A 10,558-nucleotide genomic window follows, 5' to 3' on the forward strand; every position below is an offset into this window, starting at 1 on the left:
AACTGAAAGCAAAGCATAAAAACCACTTTCTAATGGCACTAGTCACTACTCATGCTGCTGCAAAAAAATAAGAAAAACTACTTTAAAGACCAGTTATAATGTTCAACTCTTCTTAACTCTCTGCTTCCAACATATGGGATTATGTGAAACACGATTAAGAAGTAGTTAGAAATAAGTCTAAAAAGTAATCAAAATAAGAAAAATCCACTTTAAAGACCAGTTATAATGTTCAGCTCTTCCTAATTCTCTGCTTCCAACATATGGGATTATGTGAAACACGATTAAGAAGTAGTTAGAGATTAGTCTAAAAAGTACTCAAAGCAAGCTGTAATTTATTAATATTCTGATCTCTTAAAGATGAACAACTTATGATAAAGAGACCATCAATATGTTAGCATACAACTTGAGAAACTAAAATAGAAATCAAGCTAGAAAAATAAAATAAAGGCAGCAACTTATGAATATGACAACTGAAAATACCATTAGAGATAAAGCAAATACAACAAAGACACACAATCCCGGGAGAAAATAACTTGCATAAATTAAAATTGCATGAATGAAAATCTAATCTACCTTACATTCTACAAAGCAATATTTACAAAATGAAATCTACTCTACTTACATCCTAATATGCTCCATGACATCTACTTCACATCTCCTTCCATGTTGAGAACATCAAAGCTTTATTCAATTCCTTCAAAAGTGCAAAGTACAACAAAGCTCTCCAAGGCTTTCAAAAGCCATGGGACTAACAAACTAAAAGGACTAAGAAAAGACTAAAGGAAAGACTAGCAAATGAAGGAGAGAGATCTCCTATTTATACAAAAAGATGAGAGCCATCTCATTAATGATAGTCCATGAATCTCTCCCTCTACCTCTAGAGTCCTAATCAAAATAGGAACTGATAAGACACATGTCTTTTTAGAGTTACAATACAATTAGGAGATGTGACACATATCCTCATGATCCCATGATTCTTTCCAACCAAATTCGAATTTGGCCTTAGAGTGCCACATAAGGGTCTTCTAGAAGCCTCCTTTCAACCTACACATGTCAACAATCTCAACCCATTTGTTAGGTATAAGCATATGCACATTATTTCCTAATGTTTAACCACAAATTCACTTAAAAGGCTTAGAAATAATAAAGATTGGAAAAACATAAAGGTGGCCCAATGATAATGAAAGTGGGATGAATGTGGTGACATAGTAGTGAAATGGAGGTGATATAATGGACATAATAGTGAAAGTGTAATGCAAATGAATGACATTTTCAAGACTCAACATACCCCCCAACTGAAGCTATTGCATGTCCTCATGCAATATATATTACATTAACTCTTTTGATCCTTGAGCTTTGGCTTAACTTTGCATGATATCATTTGATAACTTCATATTTCTGCAAAGTGTTTCACTTGAATTGCAACATGGTTGGTTCTTGTGTTACAACCATTTTTTTTTTTTTTGCCTCCTATTTTGATCTTTGAACTTTGCATAATGATATTTTGATTATTGTTGCAAAATATATCTTTATTGGATTGCATGATGGTTGGTTCTTGTGTGACAACCATGATTTTGTTTGTATCCAATTTATCCTTTAAGCACTTTTTTTCAAAAGCCATTGTATGCTCATAATAGCAATGTAATAATTAATATATGTTGGAAGTATGTGAGCTCCTGAATATGATATGGACATGGAAAGATATGAATATGAATGTATTCCCCCCCCCAACTGATGGTATTGGCAATTTTATGAAATGAGGAAGAGAAATGTTTTTCCAACAATTATCATTCTAGCTTTTTATGGAATTCTATGGTTAAAAGTTAGAAAATGCCGTACCTTCACTTACCCTTTGGAATGGATGAGTTGTATGTGTGGTGGCTGAAAACTTCTGATCATATTCTTCTTCAAGTGGCTGAACAAGAGGGGTCATGGATAGAGAGATAAGATGACTTTTTATTGCTTCTACTAAAACTTGCTGAATCTGCTCCAAAATGCTGAAAATAATAGTCTTCATGTCTTCAAAACTCATTGGCATAATTCCTACTATGTGAAAAGATGTTCTGATGTCGAACATAGTAGGAAATTGTTGGCTTAGTGGCCATTAATGAATGCCACTAGTCAACACGAGAACTCTCACCATTGATGACAATGAGAGTCAAGATGCCCAAACACATCTTGCTAGGTACGAATGAATTTGCTGATGTCGAGTCACCTAGAAGATCTAACGAACAAGGGACATTAATGTATTCCCATTGTTTGTCAGCATGAGGACTTGCCATTAAGGCATGCAAGCCTCAAGGTGTTTTTACAAAGAACTTAGACTCAAAGGACTATGGACTCAATAATTTGCATTGAAGCAGGGCTTATTTGCAGAATGAAAATGACAAGGAATGGAAGGTGAAAATGGAAGATGGCAATGGAGAGTAGAAATGACAATGGGCAATAAGCATATGAATGAGCCTCTTGCTTTTATTTGTGGGTTATGAATGGACAAAAAGAGATGGAAAATGTATGTGAATGTAAATGGAAAATATGGAGGAAAATGAGGTGAATGGTTTATTATGAAGTATGGATGTGATGGAGACAATAGTATCTGAAGGTTTTTCAAGTGTTTGGATCTGATTTTGCATCAGCATATTTCCTCTTTGTTGCTGATCATCTTCTCATGAAACAAATTGGTCTCTTAGAGAGACACCATTCTCTTGTAGTCATTTGTCCTTCCTCCTGGAACCTGCAAAAAAACTAATACTTCTTCTGCAATGGAATGTAAGATTATCAAAGGAGAAAGGTGATCAATCTCTCTAATTATGATATTTACACACAAAACTAAGAATTTGTATTAATGAAACAAGTTCTCAAAGGAAAAATCAAAAGAATTTATACTTGCTTTGGAATTAGTGCTTCAAGTTGATGTTGCTTCTTTTCAGCAATTTATTTCATTATTTGCCATTTCAAACTCTAATGATATATTTCTCATTGTATAGATCTTGTTGAGATCTTTCCAATGGTACTTAAATCATCAAAATCTGATTTTGTATGAAAAAGATAAGCTGATTTGAACAATGAGGTTTTTCTGGCTGCGGAATCAGAGAATAGCTGCGGAATTGGACTTTAGCTGCGGAATGTGCACAGTTCTGTAGCTAAAAATCTTGGATACAAAGTTAGCCATTCATCTTTCATTATCAGTCCAAAATTAATCAATACCTTCAGAAGAGTGAGAAAATAACTTGTTCATTTCATTGATTCAAAATTATTATTTTTTCTTGACATGCAGCGACTCAGTGTGGCGACTCAATGTGGCGACTTTGTGATAACACACAATTTGACTTCCCTTTGACCGGGGTCTTTTTCATCAAATTTGACCGAATGAATAGGACACCATCCATGTACTGACACTTCCCTAGCTACCCATGTGACTTGTTTTGCCTGATGACACCTGCAACCTAGAGTTTAACAAAACAGCTGCGGAATTGTCAGCTAGCTGCGGAAACGCTGTATTGGCTGCGGAAAGTGCAGAGAGTGCTGTGAAATGGAGTGGCTGAAACAGAGTGTAGTAATTACAACAAAAACCTCAGATCATATCAGGGGATCATATGACAGAAAGTCCATAACAAAATTATTTTGATCCTTTGGAGTCCAAATCTTAATGTTTTTTTTTTTTTTTTTTTATGTGACATGAATTTCCTGTATGGGAAGATGACTGCATCATTCTCTACTCTCTCAAGGGCAGCAACAACAGAGTATATCTCTCAAGGGCAGCAACAACAGATTTTGTAACAACAAAAACAGCAGCACATGGTGAAGAGGCAGGCATTATGGACATGGGCTTTTTCGTCAATAATATTGATGCAAGATTAATTTAGTAGGATAGCCATAACAGGTTGCCCATATGTAGCAGAGCCATAACCAAAAAAATTCATGTAAAGTGGCTATAAGATGGTTACAAATGACGGCATGTACAAGTTCAACCTGTTCTCGAACTTCATTTGACAATTCAAGTTCTACATAAGCCAATTCACTTAAAGCCTGCTCCAACTGAGTAGTTATATTGTGAAATTTGCCTGCGGCTTGCTATGAACAGCTTGCTGCTCTCGTGGCCAAACTTGAGGGTCTCCACAACATGTTTAAGAACCAAGCGCAGAGATGACAAGGGTATTATCCTTAAGCAGGGAATCCGTCAAACATGATTTTCTCCCAACATCTAACCGACAACGATTTCATGGAATTTAATGGCAGAGAGTCGTGTTCAATTGGAACACGTCTCCAAACAGGGTGAGTTTAATGAGAGGGAAGGTGTGTAATCGGATTTCAGATGCCAGCAATATACAATGATTCCTAATTAGAATTCCCTTCCTCAGGCACGCAGAACACATTCAATCTATCAGTTAATCAATTCAAATCCAGTTTTTTTTTTTCACGCGGCGGCAAAAAAAGAGGCTCCAAAGAACCAAAGATTTCTCCCAGACCACCACGAATTTCCCCAAACGGTTTCTGGGTTATCTAATTAACCCACCTGGCAAAAAAACCCATGTTTTAGTTTTTTGAAATTCGTCTCCATTTGGGCAAATCGAACGTTTGAAGTTTGACATTTTTTCCTGTGTTTACGTTTTTCTGAGTTAACAGTTCTGCATTCGGCCTTTTATGAATTTGCATTCGTTTTTCTTGTGGTTTTATTTGTTGTTTTGCAGGTATGTTACACAAGTTTAATTCAATGCAGTCAACCATTTAGAACCTTCCGGCTCTGCTCTTAATAACTTGCCCATTTCGGTTATCAGCTCACTCTGCAGCTCTGACAGTGGTGTTTGCACGCTGGAGGAGAAAACTATGCGGAAAAACAGTGCTCAATAGTGGGTATTACGGCTATAACAGAGTGGCTGTGATGAAATTGCAGGACTGGTGATCGGGGTTTTAAGTGGATAGGTGAGGAAAATGGAACAGAGAGGTTTACGATGAAACAGAGTGGTGAATGAAACCGAGAGTGAAAAAAAACGGTGGAGTGAGGGAGTAATCATCAATACGAAATTGTTTCCTTCAAGTCTGTCTTTAAAAGAACCAAAGGCACATATCATTTCTTTGCTTTATTATGCACAATATTCTAGTAGAAGTTTTACCCAAGGAATACCACTTTTATTTTGAAAAGAGTGGTTCACTGTTAAACGCTTACTTCTCTAGATTTCTCCTTCTGAACATCAGGAAGAAAACCTTGATGACATTGAGGGATGGTATGCAGGGGCAAATGGATACACAGAGGGACTTATATGAGCCTATACTGAGGTAAGCACAAGCTGGTCAGGGTCCTAGTACATTTTTCTTTTTGAAAACAGAGTTTGTTTCAGGCCAAAGCTTGAACAAGGAGGCAGATTTTTATTGAAGCCACAGTGAAAACTAGAAATGGAGATAGCCATGGATTGCTTTTCTCTTTTTTTTCTTCTCTGAAATTGTAAAATTTTATAAAAAGGATTAATGATTTTCAATTTCAGGCAGCAAATACTTCAAGAAAAACATGTTAAAAACAAGACTTTGACTGAGGTCCTAGGCTGGTTTTTCATCGATCTGAGCTGGGTGACTAGGATAGGATCCATGTCGGGACAATTCTGGAGATGCCCATGTGGTCGGTTTTTTCATTAGATGCCTGTAACCTGCTAAACCTTGAAACAACTGCGGAATTGTCAGCTAGCTGCAGAATTGTCAGCTAGCTGCGGAATCAGGGCAGTTTCCGCAGCTAAGTTGCAAAACCTTATTTGAACAAGATACAGTGTTTTGAAGACCACTACAAAGCATAACCAGACAATTTTGGACAATTTGAACCTATCAAAGCAGTTGAGTTTCATTTTTTCATTTTTTTTTTATTGAATCAATTGAAATGTTGAAGTTTATTTTGTCTCCTATATTTTTTTAACAATTCTTTTTCTGATCCTCCAGATCACACAAAGTGCAGGAGGAGAGCATACTCAAGAATTATTATTTTTCTTTTTTTTACTTAACAATCCTTTTTCTGATCCTCTAGATTACACAAAGTGCAAGAGGAGAGCATACTCAAGAATTATTAATTTTTTTTTTTCAGATGTAAGAAATAAGGTCTCCTAATTACACTTCCCCGGCAACGGCGCTAAAATGTCTCGTCAATTTAATGTCTTAAATTGCTCTACATAAATTATCAATCTGGGTATCGTAAGCTGATGAAGTGTGGTGCACTATATGTGCTTAGTTAACCTTTCTCTTACTTCGTTGTTTTATAGTTTATGTTGTTTTTGGGGTTTTGTTCTAACATGCAATAATCAAATAATGAGAAAATGACCATGAGACCAAGTATCCTTGCTGCAGCAAAAGGACAAGATGATTCTATCACGTCATTAGTTCATTAGAAGGCTATGTGCATCACTAATCTACAATCAACTTGAAAGCATGCAGTAATTCAAACTGTACATTAAACTTGCAAAGAAAGAGCTTGAAAGAAATAACTTGAAATGAAACTGAAAACAAAGCATAAAAACCACTTTCTAATGGCACTAGTCACTACTCATGCTGCTGCAAAAAAAAAGAAAAACTACTTTAAAGACCAGTTATAATGTTCAACTCTTCTTAACTCTCTGCTTCCAACATATGGGATTATGTGAAACACGATTAAGAAGTAGTTAGAAATAAGTCTAAAAAGTAATCAAAATAAGAAAAATCCACTTTAAAGACCAGTTATAATGTTCAGCTCTTCCTAACTCTCTGCTTCCAACATATGGGATTATGTGAAACACGATTAAGAAGTAGTTAGAGATTAGTCTAAAAACTACTCAAAGCAAGCTGTAATTTATTAATATTCTGATCTCTTAAAGATGAACAACTTATGATAAAGAGACCATCAATATGTTAGCATACAACTTGAGAAACTAAACTAGAAATCAAGCTAGAAAAATAAAATAAAGGCAGCAACTTATGAATATGACAACTGAAAATACCATTAGAGATAAAGCAAATACAACAAAGACACACAATCCCGGGAGAAAATAACTTGCATAAATTAAAATTGCATGAATGAAAATCTAATCTACCTTACATTCTACAAAGCAATATTTACAAAATGAAATCTACTCTACTTACATCCTAATATGCTCCATGACATCTACTTCACATCTCCTTCCATGTTGAGAACATCAAAGCTTTATTCAATTCCTTCAAAAGTGCAAAGTACAACAAAGCTCTCCAAGGCTTTCAAAAGCCATGGGACTAACAAACTAAAAGGACTAAGAAAAGACTAAAGGAAAGACTAGCAAATGAAGGAGAGAGATCTCCTATTTATACAAAAAGATGAGAGCCATCTCATTAATGATAGTCCATGAATCTCTCCCTCTACCTCTAGAGTCCTAATCAAAATAGGAACTGATAAGACACATGTCTTTTTAGAGTTACAATACAATTAGGAGATGTGACACATATCCTCATGATCCCATGATTCTTTCCAACCAAATTCGAATTTGGCCTTAGAGTGCCACATAAGGGTCTTCTAGAAGCCTCCTTTCAACCTACACATGTCAACAATCTCAACCCATTTGTTAGGTATAAGCATATGCACATTATTTTCTAATGTTTAACCACAAATTCACTTAAAAGGCTTAGAAATAATAAAGATTGGAAAAACATAAAGGTGGCCCAATGATAATGAAAGTGGGATGAATGTGGTGACATAGTAGTGAAATGGAGGTGAAATGGAGGTGATATAATGGACATAATAGTGAAAGTGTAATGCAAATGAATGACATTTTGAAGACTCAACAAGTACCATTGCAGAGATTACATAAGTTGCATTTGGAGATAATAGAGGAACTGAAGTTGCACGAACAACATACCTCACAGCTAAATATTCAGGTAGAAAGAGTGGGATTTGCTACAACAGAAGCTCGACCAGATCATCTAGGAGAGGGATCAAGTAGTCAAGCAACAACAGAAGATCAAGGAGCTGATTTAAGCAACATGCAGAGAGATTTCAGACCTTGATGTCTGGGAAGAAGAGCCAGCAAAGGACAAGGTCACTAAGATAGGCCTTGCAATTAAAGGATATGTTGTAGCAACTACAACCACCCTCCAAAATTTTTCCTTAGCTTCATTTTGGAGCCTCCCTACCAACCACCCTCAGGAACATGTCTTGCATTGTTAATCAAATGAGGTTCAACTATTTTGTAGAGTCTTGTCAGCCTGTTCATGCAAGTTTGTTCTATCTCCTTCACAAGTTTCTTTTCAGACATGGTGTCAGTTGCTGGTTGAGCAGCTCCCTCTGGGAATTGCACAATTCTGGAGGGGAACCAACCTTCCTCCATAAATTGCACAAACCCAGCTCGACACCCAGCTGGGCTCCAAAATTGCGCAATTCTTCTTGATAGTCTTCCTCTCCAAAATTGCGCAATTGATCCCAGGACAACTGCTCAGCCTAGAAATTGCGCAATTCTAGGCAGTAGTCACCTGCTGCTCCTAGAAATTACGCAATCCCTCTAGGATAGCCAGCCCAACAACTAGAAAAAATTGCGTAAATCTAGCCAAGCAACCTACTGGGCTCAAAAATTGCGCAACACATTCAAACAAGCTTCCTTGAGAAAATTGCGAGGTCTAACCCAGGGCAGCCTGCTGGGCTCAAAAATTGCGCAATGCAGTTAGATAAGCTTCCTTAAGAAAATTGCGAGGTTTGACCGAGGACAACTGCTTAGCCCATAAATTGTGCAATCTTGGGAGAAAATTACTTGTTCCTCTCAGAAATTGCGCAATCCCTCTCAGACAATCATCTCTGCTCAGCCCAGAAACTGTGCAAATTTTCATCTTAGGCTCGTAGATCGATGCATGTGCCTTTAGGTTGACCGGTTCCCTCCCGGAATGAGAAAAATTGATTTTCATGCTTGGACTACTTTTCCCAAGGCAGCATACAAAGGCATCTCTTGATTCAGGGATCCATTTTTAGCAGTCGGAGGTTACATGCAAGGATCATTTCAAAAACCTCCCATCAAGTGTTGCTTTTCCTATATTTTTGGCATGCATGTCGCGACCTATATTTTATCAAAACTCATCAACCAGATGTTGCAGAGCTCATTCCTCACATCGACCTTGCAGCTCTGACATCCCAAATTACATCTAGGAGTCATCGACACATTTTGCTCATTTGTTTCGGGGTAAGCCCACTTTTCATGTCTTTTTTTGTTTCGCTTTGCATGAGTGATGTCTACTTGACTTCAGTGAGCGCTTACTGTCATTTTGACGTATGTTAGCTTGTGGAAGCACTGTTTCATTTTTCGTTTGCATCTCACTGCTGTCACACGAATGACACTATTTTTTCACGAACGGTCACTATTGCGGCGACTCACTTCAATAACATGCATGCTCTCCCGTTTTCTGAATCCCGCACATGCTATTTGCATGTATGATTACACTATTGTTTACACTCATCACAATCATACATTTAACTTCTCATGTTTTCAGTCGCCCTTCGACCGACTTGGGCTACCTTGGACCAGACCATGCCTTTCCCGGCTAGCACTACGAATTCCCGGAAGTGAAGGCTCTATCTTACCTCTAGAAATTGTGTAAGTTTGGCCCAACACTGGTCTTCAGGCTTGCATTGTGCAATTCTTGGAGGCATTGTCCTACTGGCCCCAAAAACTGTACAATGCAGTTTTCTGGTTGGATGTCACTACTGACTGAAATTGCGCATTGCACTATTCCATTCCTCAGCAGGCTAGTATGGATTTTGCATTTCCATAGTTCCAGAACTCAGTCAGCCTCCCGACAGCCCAGACTATGCCTTGCACAATTTTGGTAGTTAGTCTCCAACCTCCCAGTGAAAATTGCGCAATCTTCACCATCACCACTCAGGTATATTGCATGTCAGTCCTCTAGTTTGTTTTGGTTTTCGACTGAAAGATTACTTGTCATGAGTGTTTTTATGTCTCCAGGCATCGTAGCTATTCATTTGCCTCTTAGAAGCATAGGTACAATGGCTTCCAGGAGAGAAGAGTCGAAGACACCATTCGGAGCACAACTGGGGATGAAGTTGATCAAGTGTCCATGAACTTGCCTATCTATGAAGACATCAAGTTGTTCATAAAAAAGGATATCAAGATGAAATATCAACACCATCAGCAGAAGTAGAAGGAGGCACACCTACACACAATGAATGTAAGGGGAAGTTTGTTGAAAACTCAGAGGTGGAACGAAGTTGCAAGCTCAAGCAGATCCAGTTGTGATGAAAGCAACTTTGGAGACTAAGGCTATGAGGTGATGGCACGACATGAAGATCGTGCGAAGGTAGAGAGAGAAACAAAGAAGGAGTTGCATGTTCTGAAGTGGTAACTCAAGGAAGAATAGGAGCTGCATAGATGAGAGAATGAGTTGCAGTAGGAATAGGTACAACAGGGGGCACAACATGCATAGACGGATGAAACTGCGCCCATACAAGTTATAGATCCATCCCAACAGCTAGCATGGAGTAGACAAGGTGAGCAATGCTACTGATCACATGCAAGGGAATTCAACAGAATGCATGTTATTGTGCACACATATGCGATCCCACCCATTTGGCACA

The 10,558-nt window shown here is 37.7% G+C and overlaps 1 long non-coding RNA gene across 1 annotated transcript; it reads right to left on the reverse strand.

Moving 5' to 3' along the window:
• Positions 1-666: 666 nt before the first annotated feature.
• Positions 667-7,628, reverse strand: LOC149220906 (uncharacterized). The gene is made up of 2 exons (XR_016248778.1): positions 7,096-7,628; positions 667-1,044 (listed from the first exon to the last, which is right to left on the reverse strand). It is a non-coding gene; the product is annotated as an uncharacterized LOC149220906 (long non-coding RNA).
• Positions 7,629-10,558: the final 2,930 nt, after the last annotated feature.

This window comes from Pinus tabuliformis, chromosome Q, assembly GCF_031772625.1.
Source record: "Pinus tabuliformis cultivar Carrire ecotype Pingquan chromosome Q, CPIR1, whole genome shotgun sequence".
Taxonomy (NCBI): domain Eukaryota; kingdom Viridiplantae; phylum Streptophyta; class Pinopsida; order Pinales; family Pinaceae; genus Pinus; species Pinus tabuliformis.